We start from the raw sequence: 21,629 nt of genomic DNA on the forward strand, positions 1-21,629 counted from the left end.
AACAAATATTGACTCAACAAATGAAAACCCTTCACCAATATAATTTCTAATCAACTCACTATACTATACTAATAATTTTCTAACTTCTCAAAAGAGTCTATATTTAGAAAGTTTTAAAGCATCTCGTGCCTCTCACGGTTGGGAGGCTATAAACAATCACATGTGGCCAGACGAACCTGTTCAGGTAGGCTAGAGAACCTTCAGAGGAGTTTGTAAGTTGAAACACTCTTGTCACACCCAGGAATTTTTATTATCTGGAGCTTCAAGTTAACTCCTTCTCCGAGAGAGGTGGAGGGGGAACAGCCCCCCGTAAAGTCAGAGGTATAGGTGAGAGCATAAAACAGTAAAGTAGGCACTCTGGTTTGGGGAGTAGATGCTCGGGAACAGGGGGTTTCCTGAGGCTCGATCACGCCTTTGCGTATGCCGAAGCCTCCTTCCTCATGACCTTTGCCATGGGCGGAGTTCCTCACGCTGGCTCCCAGCATCATTCCCAAGTAGCCCAATCACAGCCACCACTCCTTTAGAGGTCTCCTTTTATTATTATGTAAAAATACAGGTTTAAATTTTATATATTCAATCAGCATTGTGTGCCTTGCTCAGCAATTCCCAGTCCTATGGACTGAAGTTCATTTACCAGGAGTCACTGCTTGGACTGGGTGATACTTTCCCATTGTCAACTGAGACGCATCAAGAATCATTCTGTGCACTATCTCTGCACATTTCTCTGCACTATCATACTCAAGTCTGTGTGGGCTTTACCCGCCTTTATAGATGTTGTTTATTCACTTAGTCATGTCCGATTCTTTGTGACACCACGGATTGCAGCACGCCAGGCTTCCCTGTCCTTTACTATCTCCTGGAATTTGCTCAAACTTATGTCCTTTGAGTCGATGGTGCGATCCAACCATCTCATGTTCTGTTGCCCCCTTCTGCTCCAGTCCCTAATCTTTGTTCCTGACCAACATCAGGGTCTTTTCCAATGAATTGGCTCTTCACATCAGGTGGCCACTTCAGCATCATTACAGATGAGATGAGGGTAAATAAGTGACAGTATCACATGGTTTTTGGGAGCAAAGAAAAATTATAATTATACTAATACTCTGAAAATGACCATTTCTTCAATCCAAGGAAGGGAAATTATGTCTATGGGGCTTATAAATCTATAAACTAGTATATAAACTCACTTCTCTAGGTTCAAGTTCACTTTTCATTTCAGGAGCCACATCCTTTAAAAAAAAAAAAAAAAAAGAACACCCTTTAATGACCTCTGTAGATGTTGATCTGATCAGAATCCATCCCTTTCACAGATCCCCTTCACTCAGACAAGCAGTAGAACACATTAATGTTCCAGCAGTTAAAAGGCTTCTGAAGAACACAAAAGTGTGGATTTTAGCTCAGATTTCAAAGTTGTGTTCAAAGATAAACATAAGACTCTTCAATTTAAATCATCATGGAATTATGGAAACCTAGTAATTAAAACACAGACACACATACTCAAGCCAAATAAAAATCCTCACATTTGCAGTGCTGTTTGAAGTGATATCTCACATTCTTTTAATTGCCAATCAATCTTTACAGTGACCCCTTTGTCTGACAGATCATGTTTGTCATTCACTGTGCAGCATGGTAGTAGTTTGTACATATTTTTCTTCCTGGTTTTATGCTGTGCATAGCAGTTTGCACATTAATAAGAGACTCTTAGATATGGTGCCTCTTGCAAGACCAGTTTGGTCCAACATAAAATGCAAGCACACATCGATATCTGTTTCCCATTTTCATTTTGGTTGCATTAGAAATGGGAATAGCAAACCACCTGACCTGCCTCTTGAGAAATCTATGTGCAGGTCAGGAAGCAACAGTTAGAACTGGACATGGAACAACAGACTGGTTCCAAGTAGGAAAAGGAGTACATCAAGGGTGTATATTGTCATCCTGCTTATTTAACTTATATGCAGAGTACATCATGAGAAACGGGCGGGAGGAAGCACAAGCTGGAATCAGGATTGCCGGCAGAAATCTCAATAACCTCAGATATGCAGATGACACCACCCTTACGGCAGGAAGTGAAGAGGAACTAGAAAACCTCATGATGAAAGTGAAAGAGGAGAGTGGAAAAGTTGGCTTAAAGCTCAACGTTCAGAAAACGAAGATCATGGCATCTGGTCCCATCACTTCATGGGAAATAGATGGGGAAACAGTCGAAACAGTGTCAGACTTTATTTTTGTGGGCTCCAAAATCACTGCAGATGGTGACTGCAGCCATGAAATTAAAAGACGGTTACTCCTTGGAAGGAAAGTTATGACCAACCTAGATAGCATATTGAACTGCCATATGACCCAGCAATCCCACTGCTGGGCGTACACACTGAGGAAACCAGAATTGAAAGACACACATGTACCCCAATGTTCATCACGGCACTGTTTATAATAGCTAGGACATGGAAACAACCTAGATGTCCATCAGCAGATGAATGGATAAGAAAGCTGTGGTACATATACACAATGGAGTATTACTCAGCCATTAAAAAGAATACATTTGAATCAGTTCTAATGAGATGGATGAAACTGGAGCCGATTCTACAGAGTGAAGTAAGCCAGAAAGAAAAACATCAATACTGTATACTAACACATATATATGGAATTTAGAAAGATAGTAATGATAACCCTGTATGTGAGACAGCAAAAGAGACACAGATATATAGAATGGACTTTTGGACTCTGAGGGAGAGGGAGAGGGTGGGGTGATTTGGGAGAATGGCACTGAAACATGTATACTATCATGTAAGAAATGAATCGCCAGTCTATGTTCGATGGGGCTGGTGCACGGGGATGACCCAGAGAGATGATATGGGGTGGGAGTGGGGTTCAGGATTGGGAACTCATGTACACCCGTGGCAGATTCATGTCAATGTATGGCAAAACCAATACAGTATTGTAAAGTAAAATAAAAATAAAAAATTAAAAAAAAAGAAAAGCAGAAATATTACTTTGCCAACAAGGGTCTGTCTAGTCAAGGCTATGGTTTTTCCAGTGGTCATGTATGGATGTGAGAGTAGGACTATAAAGAAACCTGAGCACTGAAGAATTAATGCTTTTGAGCTGTGGTGGTGGAGAAGACTCTCTAGAGTCCCTTGGACTGCAAGGAGGTCCAACCAGTCCATTCTAAAGGAGATCAGTCCCGGGTGTTCGTTGGAAGGACTGATGCTGAAACTGAAACTCCAGTGCTTTGGCCACCTCATGCAAAGAGTTGACTCATTGGAAAAGACCCTGATGCTGGGAGGGATTGGGGGCAGGAGGGGAAGGGGATGACAGAGGATGAGATGGCTGGATAGCATCACCAACTCTATGGACATGAGTTTGAGTGAACTCCAGGAGTTGGTGATGGACAGGGAGGCCTGGCATGCTGTGATTCATGGGGTTCCAAAGAGTCGGACATGACTGAGCGACTCAACTGAACTGAACTTCATTTTCCATCACTTTGGAATTAGCCAAGGCTATATGATTAGTTCAGTCCCTGGGTCGGGAAGATCCCCTGGAGAAGGAAATGGCAATCCACTGGAGTATTCTTGCCTGGAGAATCCCATGGACGGAGAAGCCTAGTAGGTTACAGTCCACGGGGTTGCAAAGAGTCGGACACGACTGAGCGACTTCACCTCACCTCAATATGATTAGTTCTAGCTCAGTAAAATGAAAGTTGAGTGGCAATAATGTACACCGCCTCCACATCCATCCTTTAAGACCACTCACGTGTTCCTGTGTGCAGTCTGTGCCCCTGAACAATGACAGATGTAGAGGATCTAAGGGGAGAGTTTCCAAAGCCAAGTTTCTGACCTCCTCACTCATGGACCTGAGTGAAAAAGAAATGAACCAGAATTACCTTTTAAGTTTCCTAAATTTGGGGAAAGAGTAAAAGTTGTTATTCTTGTGATTTTATCATTTTATTCACAAATTGAGCTAAATCAATTTCTTAGGCAAAGTATATTTACTCTATATCAGAAATAAGAGGAAAACATGTTTTCTCTTGGCAAATTATTTTCTCTTATATCTGTATTTTATGTGAAACCTTTTACTTTCTCAAGTGTTATAACTCTAGTTACTCAATCCAACCCATTATGAATGTCAGCTTCATATAACAGGTTTATTTATTTAAAAAAAATTATAATTCCTGGTCACATATCTACTTTTCCTTGAATTAATCTTACGCTGCTAGGACCAAATAAACCCCTTTGCTTTGTGAAAAAGTAGCTCATTGTCTGTAACACTGCCCTATAAGTGGCTTTCAGGAATTCAGGGAAATGATGATAAATGTAGGCTTCAGAGAAAGATCTGGTTTCTTATGGCAGTTTGGCCTTTGGATATGCCTAAAATGATAAGAATTAAATAGTAAGAGAGAAGTGGAATCAGAGTCCAAGCTTAAAGCAAAAGTGTGTGCAAATTAGCTATAAATTAAATTTATAACTAATCTATGTCTACTTTCAAAAAACTCTGTGCCATCTCTTGGTAGTGTAATTGCCTTACAGTAATGAAATAATTCTAATTCCTCCCTCCCATCTCTTATGTTATTACTATCATTCTGTTATTCATTTCACTTGAAAGTATATATATAATCATATGTAATCAAATAGACATAGCTATTATTATATTTTGGACAAGCCTATATATTTTACCAGTTAAGAATTAAAAAAATTTTTTTTTACCTTTACTTACTCCTTCCTCTATGTACTTCCTTATTTATGCAGCTTCAAGTTTCTGACCTATATTATTTTTCTCTTTTCTAAAGAACTTTTAATGTTTCATGCAAGGCAGGTTTACTGGCAAGAGATACCTTCGATTTTTGTTTTGTCTGACAGTGCATTAAAAAGCAGAGACTTTACTTTGCCAACAAAGGTCCATCTAGTCAAAGCTATGTTTTTTCCAGTAGTCATGTATGGATGGGAGAGTTGGACTATAAAGAAAGCTGAGTGCTGAATAATAATTGATGCTTTTCAACTGTGGTGTTGGAGAAGACTCTTGAGAATCCCTTGGACTGCAAGGAGATCAAATAAGTCCATCCTAAAGGCAATCAGTCCTGAATATTCATTGGGAGGACTGATGCTGAAGCTGAAAGTCCAATACTTTGGCCACCTGATGCGAAGAGCTGACTCATTTGAAAAGACCCTGATGCTGGGAAAGATTGAAGACAAGGGGGGAAAGGGAAGACAGAGGATGAGATAGTTGGATGGCATCGCCGACTCCATGGGCATGAATTTGAGTAAACTCCGGGAGTTGATGATGGACAGGGAGGCCTGGCGTGCTGCAGTCCATGGCATCACAGACTTGGACACGACTGAGTGACTGAGCTGAACTGACAGTCTTTAATTCCCCTTCACTTTTGAAGAATAGTTTGGCAGTGTCCAGAATTCTAGGTTATTGTTTTTCTTTTTTTTCCTCTCAATATTTTATATATTTCACTCTACCTTCTTACTTGCTTGGCTTCCGGCTTCTGAAAAATCGATGTAATCTTCTATGTAGATATATCATTTTCCCCCATCTAGCTACTTCATAATTTTTTCAGAATTTATTCCTTGTCTTTATTTTCTGTAGTTGGAAAGTGATATGCCTGGATGTGGTTTTTTTTGTTTTTATTTTTATCTTTTTGTGTTTTGTGTGTGTGTGTGTGTTGTTTTGTTTTATTTTGATATTTTATCCTGCTTGGTTTCTCTTAGCTTACTGACTCTGTAGTTTGGTATCTGACATTAATTAATTTGAGGGCCATTCTGTCATATTATTTCACATATTATTTCTTCTATACTCTTGTTCTTCTTCTGATATTCCTATTACATGAATGATACACTTTTGGTTTTGTCCCTGAGTCTTTAGATATTCTATTTTGTTTCCTTTTTCTAGTTTTTGTTCACTTTGTTTTTTAGTTTAGAAAATCTGTTGAGGTAACCTCCAATTCAGAGATTCTTTCCTCAGCCATGCCCCATCTACTAGTGAGTCCACCAGAGATATTCTTCATCTCTGTCACAGTGTTTTTGTCCTTTGATATTTCTCTTTAATCCTTTCTTAACACTTTCATCTTCCTGCTTACATGATCCATTTGTTATTATATATTATTTTATTCAGTAGAGTATTAATCATATTTATTCCTGGCCTGAAAATTTCAGCATTCCTACCGTAGCTGATTCTGATGCTTTCTTTGTCTCTTCAGATTGTCTTTGGTTCTTAATGGACCTTAATTTTTTTCTCAATAGCCAGGCATATTAGATAAGTTCAGTTCAGTTCAGTCGCTCAGTCGTGTCCGACTCTGCAACCCCATGAATCGCAGCATGCCAGGCCTCCCTGTCCATCACCAACTCCCGGAGTTCACTCAGACTCGCGTCCGATGAGTCAGTGATGCCATCCAGTCATCTCATCCTCTGTTGTCCCCTTCTCCTCCTGCCCCCAATCCCTTTCAGCATCAGAGTCTTTTCCAGTGAGTCAACCCTTCGCATGAGGTGGCCAAAGTACTGGAGCTTCAGCTTTAGCATCATTCCTTCCAAAGAAATCCCAGGGCTGATCTCCTTCAGAATGGACTGGTTGGATCTCCTTGCAGTCCAAGGGACTCTCAAGAGTCTTCTCCAACACCACAGTTCAAAAGCATCAATTCTTCGGCACTCAGCTTTCTTCACAGTCCAGCTCTCACATTCATACATGACTACTGGAAAAACCATAGCCTTGACTAGACGGACCTTTGTTGGCAAAATAATGTCTATATTTTTCAATATGCCATCTAGGTTGGTCATAACTTTTCTTTCAAGGAGTAAGCGTCTTTTAATTTCATGGCTGCAGTCACCACCTGCAGTGATTTTATTAGGTAAAGCAAATGCTATAAATACTACTGTGATGGTGAGATATAGGGGAAGGAGAAACATTCTATAGTACTAAGTTTGCTGCTTAGTCGCTTCAGTCGTGTCCGACTCTCTGCGACCCCTTAGACGGAAGCCCACCAGGCTCCTCTGTCCCTGGGATTCTCCTGGCAAGAACACTGGAGTGGGTGGCTATTTCCTTCTCCAATAGTGCTAAGTTTAGGCCTCTGTTATTTAGTCAGCCTAAGCCTCTGACAGTCACAAGTATTTCTCAGTTGTTGTTGTTGTTTTTTCATTCATACTTAGTGTGAGAGTAGATGGTTAGAGGGCACTGGAGTTGGTGTTTCCCTTTTTCTACATGGAGCTGACTAGAGTTTTATATTTCACTTACCCCAGATCATTTAAACTCTGATTAATACACCAGCAGGTTAGGCTTCGGTTAACTAATTTCTCCTAAGAGCAGACTTCACTGAAAAGAACAGCATGTGCTCTGTTATATTTCAGAATGGTTCACTTGTCCTCTTTTTACAGAAAGTACAATGGAATAGTTTTCTGATATTTACTGTGAGAACCAGCTCCAGCTCCAGCTCCAAGAGGAATATCTCACAAAGTTGTGCAGCACCTTCTACAAATGAGTCCTCTGGAGTTTTTATCTTTCATATTGAGGCACTCACAATTCATCAGTTACAGTGTAGGCTTTCCTACCTTAGCAGAATCTCTGTGCCACGAAGCCATGACTCCCTGTATCCACTTATCTCTCTGATCTTGGGGCAGCAGTTTTCCCTGTTTTCTTACCTTTCTTACAGATCCAAAAAGAGTTATTGATTTTTTCCATCAACTTAGCTTTTTACTTGATGTTAAAATAAAGTTGTGATTTCTTACTTCTTTATATGCAAAACTAGAAACCAGATGTTGAACTTTGTTTGCCGTTTTAAACCTTGAGTGATATTATTTAACTCTGTCAACTTATTGGAGAATATTTGAGGCATGATTATTTGCAAATATTTCATATACTTACATATTTTCAGCTGGAAAATGCATTGCCATTTACATCAACTGCATAATAAAAATCTGAGAGAGTTTCTACAGTTTACCTGGCTCTTATATTGTGCTGCTTCATCACATCTTTAATTATTTCAGCTCATTATTGTTAGTGTAATACAAAATGCTGTAATACAAAAAGGTAAGTAAGGGCTGATGAACTAGGTAGATCCAAGTCTGTATTACATCCCTTGCTTCCTGACAGACCTTTTACTATTTCCACTCATTTTCCAATTCAAAAGAGAAAATTGGTTTAAGTTAACTTGCTTTAAATTTTCTCTTCTAAATATTTTCTGAAATGACTTTTATAACAACAATCTTAAAATTAAAACATAATTGAGTTAGTAAGCAGGTGAAATTATCTTATGACTACAGTAGTGTTTTCTGATCCACCTATGTCTTAGAGAGGTGTTTGGGTTTTCATAAGATTTGTTATTTCAGAATTTCCAAGATTACTGCAGAGCTGAAAGAAGTTGAGTGTCTATGTTTAATCTTGGCAAGGCAATGTATTTTAAACAATACTTCTAGTTGTCTTTTAGTCATTTTTACCTATCAATAAAGTAGTTTAATCATACAAAATGTATTTTGAAAAGATTCCTAATAAAACTTGATTCATTTCTAATATGATTTCATTTGCTTTAATATAAGCATTCTGGTTTTTCAGAAGTGTGCAATTATGTGGTAAAGAGCATATATTATATGTCATAATGTAAATTTTTATGTGGCGGGAAATCAGTTTTATGTTCTAGGTAAAATTATCTTCATGGTAATAAAAAAAAAGCATTGATATTGAGGCTAGTCATTTCTTATTTCAATTGTTCTACTAGGGCCTATGTTTCCAGTTTGTAATAAGATCAGAATAAAGTCAGAATTAATGAATGTTTTAAAATTATATCTAGCGATGGTTATAAATAGAATGATGGTTTCTACTAGAATATAGATTAAAAAAATAACATAGCATGCTATTTAAATCATTTAAGGTCACAACAATACATGATAATAATTATTGTTTCATTTAAAACTTCATTTTCTTAGATATCATTTATTTAAGACTCCTCATTCTGAGTAAAATCCATATGTAGAGAATAAGGAAACTATACATTCTTATTCAGTCAAAATGGTGTCATCTTATTCATGTATAAAATTTACTAGGTGAAAGAATACTTTAGGCCTAATTGAAAGCTTATTTAGTTTATTATTATATTTTCTATCTAATTTTCTGACCCATAGTAGATTAAAAATGTTATGATTAACAAAACAAATGATATAGTTAATATAACATTTTATATGAGGCACGCAGTAATTTTTCTAAGAAAAATAACATAAAAGAGGGTTCAGAAAAATAGTCAAAATTCTCATATTTAAGTGGCATGACAAATTGTGACAAATCTATAATTTATGTGCAAAAGATTTTAGATTGTTTCTTTCAATATGAGGACATGTTTTATTATAGTTTCTAAGAGTTCAACATTGAGCATAATATTTGTTATGATTTGCCTAGGAATGATAAAAGGTAAAAGTATATCTAGTAGAGCAGTGCTGTTGATTCTGCAGCTCTGCTCTAAGGCCTAAATTTCTGCTCTCTGACAATCACGTCAGGTATTGGCAGTGATTCTGGTCATGGATCACCCTTTGGAAATGAAGTTTTTGACCATTCCTGAATATTTTATTGCATGTGTCATCATTTAAGACTATTGTTGGCAGTCTAAATTACATATAAAAAATATAATTTTGTTTTTCATGATATCTTAACTATATTATTTCAGTAAAAAAGCAGAAGTTGAGGAATGATGATATTTATTTGACAGAAGTATTACATAGGAGAAAAGAGAGGTGTGGAAGCTTTCTTAATGATTTGGGACACTGCTACTGGTTGCTGCAAAGGTTCACCTTAAAAGAGAGCTTGTTAAGAGAACTGCCCCTGCTTCCCCCAAAACTGAATTCCTGCCAAAACAGGATATTCCATATAGCTGAGCATATTCTGTATGGTCTGGCTGAACACAGGGGGATTCCTGGAGTAGATTAAAGGAAATCTGCCTAGAATTTACCAGAATTTATATACTCTTCTCATATGGAATATCTTCAGAAAATACAGAATTGTATAAAATAATGAGAAGAGGGAAAAAGTACACAATAAGGTGGACACAGCAGCTTAAAATAAACTCAAGCAGGCAAAATAGTGTTCATTTAATTTGTATAATAAAAGGAATCATTTTCTAATAGTATTTTTTTTGTGTGTACACATTTTCTAATAGTATTTTGAAGCTAAAAATGTTTACCTGTCTTGTTAACAGTGAGGAAAGAATAAAAGAAATGGGGATAATCCTTTTGAACCCATAACAATGTTAAATCTATGAAAAAAGAAAGTGAAAACTAATATATGAGGCAGATTATTTAACTAAGTAGCAGAGCATCTAAAAACTTTCCTTTGTATTTATGTAATTTGCAAAGAAGATAAGGATTCTCATTAAAATTTTTTTTCAACCTGTTTGATATCTATTTTATTTATAAAGCAAATCCTTTTGTCCTTAATTTTTTAACTTCTCCCCCACCTCAGCTCAAGGAATAAATAAATATTTAAAAGTTACAAACAATCATGAAATCTTAGGGAGTAAGTGCTAGAGTGTTTGAGTAAGTGCTAAAATGACTGTATGAAAATTACTGTTATATTTTTTCCACAATGATCTAATTATTTTGAAAATGTCAGAGACTTGTGGAGTTAGAAGGGATGTTAAAGGCAAATGTGTCCCGAATCCCCCATGTCCAGAATGAGAAAATAGGGACTTAAAGACATAAAACTGGCTTGTGGGAGAGAAAAGACATAATCTTAAACATCTGATTCCAACTTGAGTGTTCTTCCTAGCACGTCACCACTATTTGAGATGTTATTTCTGAATGTGAAAGTAAGCTTTTAACAAATTTTAGCTTCCAAAATATGTGATACTCCCTTAGATTTCAGTTCAGTTCAGTCGCTCAGTCATGTCTGACTCTTTGTGACCCTATGAACCGCACCACTCCAGGCCTCCCTGTTGATCACCAAATCCCAGAGTTTACCCAAACCCATGTTCATTGAGTTGGTGATGCCATCCAGCCATCTCATCCTCTGTTGTCCCCTTCTTCTCCTGTCCTCAATCTTTCCCAGCACCAGGATCTTTTCAAATGAGTCAATGACAGAATGATCTCTCTTCATTTCCAAGGCACACCATTTAATATCATGGTAATCCAACTCTATGCCTCGACCAGTAACACTGAAGAAGATGAAGTTGAATGGTTCTATGAAGACCTACAAGACCTTTTAGAACTAACACCCCCAAAAAGATGTCATTTTCATTATAGGGGACTGGAATGCAAAAGTAAGAAGTCAAGAAACACCTGGAGTAACAGGCAAAGTTGGCCTTGGAGTACAAAATGAAGCAGGGCAAAAGCTAATAGAGTTTTGCCAAGAGAATGCACTGGTCATAGCAAACACCCTCTTCCCTTTAGAGTAAGTGAATTAAAATAAGAACATGAGTTAAAATATAATGAAGAACAGACATTATTCTATATCAATGAAGACTGATATACAGGGTAATTAAATAAATCCCATAAATTATGAAGGATGTAGTTATTTGGCTGGTTGGAGAATAGATAATATCCAAGAGGATTTTAACACAATCTTCACTTACAGAAGAAGCATTTTTTTTTTTCTAAATAGATTCCAACTAATGTCATAAAAAAGTACTTTGCAGCAGCTCAATGAGCATCTTTTCAATTGGTTATAAATGGATTTTTCTAACTCTGTCTAACTCCTCAAATAGGAAACATGTATAAGTTAGTTTGTAATAATAATCGAAAGTAACTTGAGCATGCAGTGGGAATGCTGTAAGCCAAATATCAGACCTTGTTCTTAATTAGGTCTTTGAATTTATTTTCTTATAAACAAGGACAAACAAGGGCGTGGGCTCGCATTTCATATTTTCAAGACAGTAAAAGTAGGTACTGCACTGTCTACTTCAGTCAATATTAAGAAGGATCAAATGAAAGACCATATAAATGTTTATTTATGATCCTTTGTGTTGGTATGTTAGTTAAATTATTAAATGAAAGAGTGTAGAGTTCCCGGTTTTCAGATGAATAATGGAACATTCCATTGTGCTCACTTCAGCAGCACATATATAGAGGAGATTAGCATGGCCCCTGTGAAAGGATGACTCGCAAATTCTTGAAGCGGTCCATATTTTTAAATATATAGCCAATGGGAATTTGCTCTGTGACTCAGGGAACTCAAATAGGGGCTCTGAAACAACCTAGAGAGGTGGAATGGGGAGGGAGATGAAAAGGAGGTTCAAGAGGGAGGCCTATGGTGATTCATGTTGGTGCTTAGCAGAAACCAACAAAATTCTGTAGAGCAATTATCCTTCAACTCAAAAAAAAAAACAAAAAGTAATCACTTTCTCAAGGCCGTATAGATAAATAAATAGTAGCAAAATCAAGAATCGATTTATGGTCAAATACGAAATTCCATTTAGATCCAAATTGTGGTATTCACTCATTATTTTCTTTAGTGCCACTTCCTTTCAGAGAATGTGTGATACTCTGTGTGATAAGGGAGTATCACACATTTTTTCCAGAGGAAAAAATTGTTATTCAAATATTTTACTATAAAACATTACCTTCCAGTTGTTACATTTGGTACTTTTCAAAATATTGAAGTGCCTCCTTTTTGTACCAGATACTTGCAGTATATTAGCCTGGGATGAAAAAGTGAGGCATTGTTTGTAAATACTGAATCTATTTCCCTTACCAGTTAGTATTTAGTGCTTTTAAATTGATTTAAATATATTTTTACTTTTTTAAACAATTACAAATCCTTTCCAAACACAAGGACAAAATTAATCTAGAAGTTATATTTTTGTATGCTTATGGCATTTATCTTTTTAGGGCCTTACTAACATCAGACTAATTATTTTAGGGATAAGGCAGTAATAGGGAGCTGCTATAATCTGGGCATGTATATATCATTCCATTATTCTAATAATATAAATTCTTTGCTTTAGTATATTATGGCTTCTTAGATTATAGCAGCTCCTATTACTGTCTTATCCCTAAAATAATTAGTCTGATGTTAGTTAGGTCCTAAAAAGATAAATGCCATTGTTAAAAAAGATCACAGGTGTTGCTAAAGGCATAGGAAAAAAGAGAACCTTTGTGCACTGTTGGTAGAATGTAAATTGTTATAGCCGTTATGGGAAACAGTATGGAGTTTCCTCAAAAAATTAAAAACTACAACTATCATATGGTCTAGCAATCCCACTTCTGCATATATATCCAAAAGAAATTAAATCATTATCTTGAAGATATATATCCCCTCCCATGTTTCATTGCAACATTGTTTGCAATACCCAAGTATGGAAACAACCTAAGTGGCCTTTGATGGATAAAGAATAGCTAGAATATAGATATCTCAGTCATAAAGAATCCACCTGCCAATGCAGGAGACTCAGATTCAGTCCCTGGGTTGAGAAGATCCCCTGTAGAAGGAAATAACAACCCACTCTACGTTTCTTGCCTGAGAGATCCCATGGACAGAGAACCCTGGCAGGGTACAGTCCATGGGGTTGCAAAGGTTGGACATAACTTAATAACTAAACACCACCAACAACAAATGTATAGATGTAAAATTCCAACTTTGAAAAAACATGAAATTCTGCCAATTGCAACAACTTGAATGAACCTGGAGGGCATTTTACCAAGTGAAATATAAACAAGATACATTGATACATTGATACAAGATACATGATTTCATTTATATGTGGAATCTAAAAAAGTTGAACTAACAGAAACAGTAGAAGAGTATTGGGGTTGGGGAAATCGGGGAGATATTGGTCAAAATATACAAATTTTCAATTATAAGGTGAATACATTCTGGAGATCTAATATACAGCATGGTGACATTTAAAATGAAATATACTTTATAATTTGTTAATATAATAGAACTTAAGCATCCTCTCTGAGGTGATAAATATGTTAATGGCTTTTATTGTAGTAATCATTTTACAGTGTAAACATATATCAAATTATCATGATGTATAAAACTGAAAGATTCTGAGAGAGATGGGAATAGCAGACCACATACAGATCAGGAAGCAACAGTTAGAACTGGACATGGAACAACAGACTGTTTCCAAATAGGAAAAGGAGTATGTCAAGGCTGTATATTGTCACCCTGCTTATTTAACTTATATGCAGAGTACATCATGAGAAATGCTGGGCTGGAAGAAACACAAGCTGGAATCAAGATTGCCGGGAGAAATATCAATAACCTCAGATATGCAGATGACACCACCCTTATGGCAGAAAGTAAAGAGGAGCTAAAAAGCCTCTTGATGAAAGTGAAAGTGGAGCGTGAAAAAGTTGGCTTAAAGCTCAACATTCAGAAAACAAAGATCATGGCATCTGGTCCCATCACTTCATGGCAAATAGATGGGTTAACATTTGAAACAGTATCAGACTTTATTTTATTGGCCTCCAAAATCACTGCAGATGGTGATTGAAGCCATGAAATTAAAAGACACTTACTCCTTGGAAGGAAAGTTATGACCAACCTAGACAGCATATTAAAAAGCAGAGACATTACTTTGCCAACAAATGTCCATCTAGTCAAGGCTATGGTTTTTCCTGTGGTCATGTATGGATGTGAGAGTTGGACTATAAAGAAAGCCGAGCACCGAAGAACTGATGCTTTTGAACTGTGGTGTTGGAGAAGGCTCTTGAGAGTCCCTTGAACTGCAAGGAGAATAAATCAGTCCATCCTAAAGGAAATCAGTCCTGAATATTTGTTGGGAGGACTGATGTTGAAGCTGAACCTCCAATACTTTGGCCACCTGATGTGAAGAGCTGACTCATTTGAAAAGACCCTGATGCTGGGAAAGATTGAAGGCAGGAGAAGGGAATGACAGAGGATGAGATGGTTAGATGGCATCACCAACACAATGGACATGGGTTTGGGTGGACTCCAGGAGTTGGTGATGGACAGGGAGGCCTGGCATACTGCGTTTCATGCAGTCACAAAGAGTCAGGCATGACTGAGTGACTGAACTGAACTGAACTGAACTGATTGTTCGAAGAGAATCAAAATTAAAAGAAATTATTAGGGAACTTTGCAAGTCTAGTGGATAAGACTCCACATTCCCAATGCAGGGGGCCCAGGTTCATTCCCTGGTCAGGGAACTAGCTCCCACATGCTGCAACTAAGACCCAGCACAGCCAAATAAAAATAAATAAATAAATATATTTTTTAAAAGTAAATTATTGTAATGTGAAATTGGATAAAATTAACCAAAGTTGTCATGTCACACATAACTTCTAAAAGGACTACCATACACTAAGAAATTTATTGGTGATCTCTCTGAAATATTTTTAATATGGATTATGCTCTCATGCCACTTACACTTCTGCTTGCATTTTATTGTTTTGGTCTAAATCCAACTGCTGTCTTAATATTCTCCACATGGAAAGTGAAATGACCTTATTTGCATTTTAAAAGACTGTGACGTGGTAAATCATGCCCAATGCCAAAACTGAATTATTTCTTTAATATGGTCGTGATGTAACATGTCCCAGTGTTATTGAGATGTACACAGAATTGTTAACCTCAAGCCTTCTGAATTTAATACAGTCCTCTGTTAGAAAAATGTGTATAGTTTCTCAAAATGAACAGAAGGTAGATTTCAGTGAGATTTCACTCCTAGGTTTTTGCCATATTTAACCCTTTCATATTTAAGTATTTCCTTTTTTAAAAAAAGTTCAGTTGAGTTCAGTTGCTCAGTCGTGTCTGACTCTTTGTGACCCCATGGACTGCAGCACACCAGGCTGCAGTTAAAAAAAGTTAACTGTCTACCATTTTAGATGAAATAGCTTACAACTATAGAGTCAGAAAGTATATTAGTGGTAAGAGAGCTGGAGGGGAAGTTGGAGAGAAACAGAGGTTACTGCCAAGGGGCACAAGGTTTCTTTTTTGCAGGTGAAAATGCTTTAATTGATATTGGTAGTGGTTCCATAATTCTGTGAATAAACTAAGAAAGACTGAATTGAACACTAAATGCTTGGATTTTATGGTATGTAAACTATTGTGTTGTCCTTTAGTCTCTAAGTCTTGTCCAGCCCTTTTGTAGCCCTATGGACTGTAGCCTGCTAGACTCCACTGTCCATGGGATTTCCCAGCAAGAATACTGGAGTAGGTTGCCATTTCCTTCTCCAGGGGATCATCCAGACCCAGGGATCGAACTCATATCTCTTGCTTGACAGATGGATCCTTTAACACTGAGCCACGAGGGAAGCCCAATATGTAAGTTATATCTCAATAAAGATGTCGAAAATTTAGCCTGCAAAATAAAAATGGAAAAAAAATCATATATTCTTTCAGTAGTAATATAGTGAAAGAGATTTTTTGAGACTACTTTGAAAATTCTGAAGTTTGATCATTTTCTCAAGTATTATGGTTACATTTCCAAGCTTTTACAAATATAAATCAGTTTACAGGATTTTTTTTTTCAAATGGACACATTTTTTGACCAAATTCTATGTTCCTGTTTAAGATCAAAGTAAGAAGAAAAGACCATTTTTATTTGAAATAACTTTAATTTCTCATGAAGAATATTAACTTTTCTGTCTAAAGTGTTTCCAAGTTATCAAAGCTAAATTCATTGTTGATATCATTGTTAATTCTGCTTTGCATATACTTACCTATTTAATCCACATTATACTCTATAATATAATAATTATTATCTTAAAGATTATTAACTTGGGGCAGAGAGAAGGTCGGTAGCCTGATCAGTGTAGTGGAGTTATTAAGTGGCAAATCCAAAATTTATAATTTAAATTTAAATTTAAAATTTATAATCCAGAATCTATACGATTCTGACACCAAAATTTCAGCTTTCACTTGTAATGTTCAATGGTTTGATAAAATTTCATAATCATACACATGACTGGCTGGCTTAACAGGATAAGATTGTATCCATAATGATTATTAATACAAAAGAAATTTAACAAATAATAAGTAAGCTGGCTATAAGTTGCGAATTTCTTTTTGATGAATAGAGTTTTATTATAATGATAGTAATAAAAATATCTAATATTTTATAGTCTTTGACTCATGCAGGAACACTTTAGAAAATTATAATTTTTGTATTAAACTTGAAGCTGGGATATAAATGCATAAAATAACTTGTTGAGAGTCATACAGTCAATGTAGTGAAAGTGTTAATCACTCAGTCATGTCCAGCTCTTTGCAACCCCAAGGACTGTAGCCTGCCAGGCTCCTCTGTTCATGAAATTCTCTAGGAAAGAATACTGGAGTGGGCTGCCATTTCTTTCTCCAGGGGATCATCCATGAAGCAACATGAAGCAAAGACTCTTTGTGACCCCATGGACTATATGGTCCATGGAATTCTTTAGGCCAGAATGCTGGAGTGAGTAGCCTTTTGCTTCTCCAGGGAATCTTCCTGACCCAGAGATTGAACCCAGGTCTCCTGCATTGCAGGCAAATTGTTTACCGCCTGAGCCACCAGGGAAGCCCTTGTGTTCCAATTACTTATCCTCTAATATAAAACATATCATAGGAATTCTGGCAAGCCAAGAGAAGAGGCTATATGAAACTTTAGTTAATCTCTTCCACTATCTAAACTTTGTATATAGTATTGACAGAATTCAGCCATTTTTGAACTACTTGCCTCTACTAAGCTTTTTAAAAAACTTTCTAGGAAAGTTGCTGTCTAAGGCCTAGGCATGAGCTTGTTGACCAGTAGGCTAATTTCTCAGGAAAAATATCAAAGATAGTATTAAGTATTACTTTTGAGTCTGTTACTGAGCTGAAGTCAAATACATGTCTGTATTAAGAAATCCACTAGAATTTTATTGCACTTCTGAAATATCCTGGGCTTCTCTGATCACTCAGTTGGTAAAGAATTTACCTGCAGTGGAGGAGACCCCAGTTTGATTCCTGGGTCAAAAAGATCTGCTGAAGAAAGGATAGTCTACCCACTCCAGTATTCTCAGGCTTCCCTTGTGGCTCAGCTGGTAAAGAATCCACCTGCAGTGCAGGAGACCTGGGGTTGATCCCTGGGTTGGGAAGATCCCCTGGAGAAGCGAAAGGCTACTCACTCCAGCATTCTGGCCTAAAGAATTCCATGGACCGTATAGTCCATGGGGTCACAAAGAGTCTTTGCTTCATGTTTTATGTATATGTAATTTAATATATATATATGTATGCATATATGTGTATATGTATGTATGTATATATATATGTAATGTATATATGTATGCAATGTAATATATATTTAGGTATATATACTTCATGTAATGACAGCTAAAGGGGAATCATATAATTAGAGAAGAACAAAAACATATGTTTTCGTTACCCAGTTTAATAATAAAACTCTGTAGGGTGTGTTATGTGAATATATATATATATTGGAGGGGGAAGTCAGAAGATCTTAAAATCTTAATTTTTTAAAGAAATCAGACACAACTGAAGTGACTTAGCAGCAGGAGCAGCAGCAGCATAGATATTTGAACCTAGTATCTCAGACACCTTCTTATCCCCCAACTCTCTTTTAAATATTTGTCTATGCTCCCCATTCATTTTTACATTTACACTGTATGAAAAATCCATTACTCAATAAGAATACTTAGTTCAGTGGCTTCATGTTTGAAGTCAATAGATGTTTCAGAATTCATCTTACTTGACCTTTCAGTGGCCTTTAAAAAATGCCCCTTCTTCATATTATAAACTTTTTTTTGGCCTGTAGCTTTAATGATGTTATAATCTCCTGGTTTTCCTGCTACCTCCCTGGTCTCATCATCTCTTTTGCTTTATTCTATATTCTAAATTTTCTATACATTTCTATTAGTTGAAATATTTCTTCAAGGTCTTGTCTTGCATCTTTTCTCTTCTCCATATATTCTATCACCAATGTTTTCCCTGTATTTCCAAAAGAAATAATACAAATATGTAAGATAAATAGAACACTCCCATTTACATAAAATGGATATTCTTTGACAAGAAAACCAGGATGGTAACTTTTGGAATGGCAGAATAATAACCTCTGAAAATCCACTTTTAAGTAAAAGCAATAAAACACAGGCAAAACTATCTAAAAACAACTTTCAAAGAACTCTGAGAATTAACAACCTAGACAGGATATTAAAAAGCAGAGACATTACTTTGCCAACAAAGGTCCGTCTAGTCAAAGCTATGGTTTTTCCAGTAGTCATGTATGGATGTGAGAGATGGACCATAAAGAAAGCTGAGCATCAAAAAACTGATGCATTTGAACTTTGCTGTTAGTGAAGACTCTTGAAAGTCCCTTGGACTGCAAGGAGATCAAACCAATCCATCCTAAAAGAAATCAGTCCCGAATATTCACTGGAAGGACTGATGTTGAAGCTGAAACTCCAATACTTTGGCCCCCTGATGTGAAGAACTGACTCATTTGAAAAGACCCTGATGAGGGGAAAGATTGAAGGCAGGAGGAGAAAGGGACAACAGAGGATGAGATGGTTGGATGGCATCACCTACTCGATGGACATGAGTTTGAGCAAGCTCCGGGAGTTGGTGATGGGCAGGGAAGCCCGGTGTGCTGCCATCCATATGGTTGCAAAGAGTTGGACACAACTGATTGACTGAACTGAACTGAAGTGAACTGAGAAGTAACAAAAAGCTTTTAATAATCTAATTATTCAAGAAAAAGTGCTAAATCGAGTAAGAAGTGTGACTTTTATGTTGTATTAACCTTTCCTAATCCCAGCCCTCTAAAACCAACAGTCTTGCAATTATGTGCTGAGTTTAGTCATTCAGTCGTGTCAGATTCTTTTCAACTTCGTGGACTAGAGCCCACCAGTCTCTTCTGTCTGTGGGAATTATCCAGGTAAGAATACTGGAGTGGGTTGCCATGCACTTTTCCCGGAATCTTTCCAACCCAGTGATCGAACCCAGTTCTCACACATTGCAGGCGGATTCTTTACCCACTGAGACACCAGAGAAGCAACTATAGTTGCTGTCAACCACAGCTGCAAGTTCCATTCCTAGGGATTGTCTTTGACAGACTCACTGTTTGCAAACAGGATTGCCCACAGGGCGTTTGTCAAAAATTATCAAGGGCAATTGTTTAACATTGGAGCTGTCAAACATAGCAATATAAGTAGGTCTAAACAGAGACTGACAAAAACAACTTCAGAAATTGGCAAATGAAATATCCATAATGAGATTTGTAAAGCTCCAACATATTCATAGCAATCTAGAAGGCTACACATATCTATACAGTTGCTCACATGCCACAATGTACCCTAGAAGGCTTCAAACTCTAACTGAGCAAGAACAGTAATGTAAGATTGGTTCAAAATGTAATAATCAATGTACTGTGACATATATGTAATAAAGGACAAATGCCACGATTATCTATATAGACTTAGAAAAAAATATCAAATGCCAACATCGTTTTATAATAAAAAAGCTTCAACCAGGAATAGAAAGAGATTTCTTCAACTTGATAAAAACTACATCTGAAATATTCACACTAACATTATATAAAGTTTTAAAAGGCTAGCTGTGTCCCTCTAAATACCAGAAACAAGTGAAAGATGTTGGCATTTGCCACTTCTATTCAATATTTTACTGAAAGTTCTACCTAGAGTAATTAGACAAGAAAAATAAAAAGATATATAGATAGAATAGGAAAAAATGCAAATATCTCTATTCTCAAAAGAAAATATCTTATATATAGAAAAACCAAAGTAATAGACAAACGTGTATTAGAACTCATTAACATGCTCAGCATAGTTGCAAGATTCAAGATTAATGTAAAACAAGTTATATTGCTAGACACTTAAAAATAAGCAGTACAAATGTCAAGTTCTTAGAAAAACTGTTCAAAATGATCTTTTGTTTTCATTAAGAGGTCAAATTTGATATTTTGATACAACTTTCATGTCATTCTTATAATTTGCTTGAATTCTTTTCATAATCTATCACATTTTTTTTGTTTTATGGATGCACTTAGGATAAAAAGATGTGGCATGATATGGCTAGTTTTTGCTATGTTTTTAATGTCTATAAAAGCATTTATTTTAAAATGATCACTGAGTTTTTAGTTTATTCACTCAAACTATATATATATATATAGTGTGTGTGTACGTGTGTGTGTATATATATGTATTTTTTTTTAACATTTTAGGCTCTTTCTTCTCTTTAAAATCTATGGCAATAACTCCATTTAAGTCTCTGAAAAGCAACATAAAATTTCAATCCTGGCATAAGCTGTACTTTCAATATTTATACTTCAGTCCCTACAAAGTTGAGCAAATCATTTTATTCTAATCAAAAGTTTAGTTTAAAAATCTAAAGAAAAACACAGTTAACTGAGCATCTGTCCTAAGAATAATCTTCACTTGGTAAGTCTTGGTGGAACAGGTAAAACCAAAGTGCTCTTCAGTGTCTCCTGTATATGCTTACAAGAAGTGCATAGATCTGATGGCTCTAAGAATGGTGACTACAGTATAGATTATAGGGTTAGACAAACTCAGAGCCTATTTTTTCAGCCATGATATGTCTCCCAGTGGAAATATTTGCATTTATATATATAGGACTTCCCTGATGGCTCAGACGGTTAAGCGTCTGTCTACAAAGCAGGAGATCCGGGTTCAATCCCTGGTTTGGGAAGATCCCCTGGAGAAGAAAATGGCAATATATATATATCAGAGAAGGCAATGGCACCCCAC

General features: G+C 36.4%; 1 non-coding gene across 1 annotated transcript; it reads left to right on the plus strand.

Annotated features, from left to right (window-relative positions):
• The first annotated feature begins 11,990 nt into the window (after positions 1-11,990).
• On the plus strand, positions 11,991-12,092 carry LOC120881238. The gene has a single exon (XR_005725267.1). It is a non-coding gene; the product is annotated as a U6 spliceosomal RNA (small nuclear RNA).
• Positions 12,093-21,629: the final 9,537 nt, after the last annotated feature.

Source organism: Oryx dammah, unplaced genomic scaffold (assembly GCF_014754425.2).
Source record: "Oryx dammah isolate SB20612 unplaced genomic scaffold, SCBI_Odam_1.1 HiC_scaffold_22, whole genome shotgun sequence".
Lineage (NCBI taxonomy): Eukaryota > Metazoa > Chordata > Mammalia > Artiodactyla > Bovidae > Oryx > Oryx dammah.